Consider the following 993-nt stretch of genomic DNA (forward strand, 5'->3'; position numbering starts at 1 on the left):
TAAGTTTTCATCACATTCCGTACCCACCGAGGAGAACCTACCCAATGGTACTCCCACACCACAACATCTAACCGGAAATTTTATTGCCAAATCCGCCTTTATCCAATTAGTCGAAAGGAGCCAATTTGGGGGGATGCCTAGTGAAGACCCTCATTCTCATATGGAAACCTTTTGTGACTATTGTGATGCGATTTCTCAAACCGGTGTAACTCAAGACCAAATTCGATGGGTCTTATTTCCTTTTCTCTAATTGGCACCGCGAAACAATGGTTGAAGGGCCTTGATAAGGCCACTCTCGGAATTGATTCTTGGAAGAAGTTGGCTCTAGCTTTCTACAAAAAATTCTACCCACCGGAAAAGACTAACATGCTAAGAGCTTAAATTACGGGTTTTAAGCAAAGGGATGAAGAATCTTTGTATGAAGCTTGGGAGCGGTTCAAGGGAATTTGTCGCTCATGTCCTCACCATGGACTTAGCGAGTGGTTCTTGGTACAACAATTTTGGAACGGTCTATATGAAGATTCAAGGAACATTCTCAATATGGGATCAAATGGAATGTTCACCGAAGTTGATGACAATCAAACATGGAACAAAATTGAGGAAATGGCGGTCCATAACTCACAATATAGTAGACCTCGCAAGGCTACTAGAGGAGGAAAGCATGAAGTAGACTCCGTTACTCAATTGGGTGCTCAACTTAGTGCTCACATTGACATAATCAATTTGAAGTTTGAAAAAGCTATGGCTAGACTTGAAGAAGCCTCAAAATCACCAAAGCATCTTGTTAATGCCATGACGGCATCTTCATCAATCCCAAGTGGGATATGTGAGAATTGTGGAACTTTGGGACATGACCAAAGTGAATGTAGGGGAACAAATGAACAAGTGAATGCTTTCCAAGCATACAAGAGTGGTACCCCTTATTCCAACTATTACAATGAAAACACCAAATTCCATCCAAATCTCTCATACAAAAGCCAAAATGTTCAAAAC

At 41.2% G+C, this 993-nt stretch overlaps 1 non-coding gene across 1 annotated transcript; it reads right to left on the reverse strand.

Moving 5' to 3' along the window:
• Window positions 1-366: 366 nt before the first annotated feature.
• On the reverse strand, window positions 367-473 carry LOC141638921 (small nucleolar RNA R71). The gene has a single exon (XR_012542297.1). It is a non-coding gene; the product is annotated as a small nucleolar RNA R71 (small nucleolar RNA).
• Window positions 474-993: the final 520 nt, after the last annotated feature.

This window comes from Silene latifolia, unplaced genomic scaffold (genome assembly GCF_048544455.1).
Source record: "Silene latifolia isolate original U9 population unplaced genomic scaffold, ASM4854445v1 scaffold_231, whole genome shotgun sequence".
Classification (NCBI taxonomy): domain Eukaryota; kingdom Viridiplantae; phylum Streptophyta; class Magnoliopsida; order Caryophyllales; family Caryophyllaceae; genus Silene; species Silene latifolia.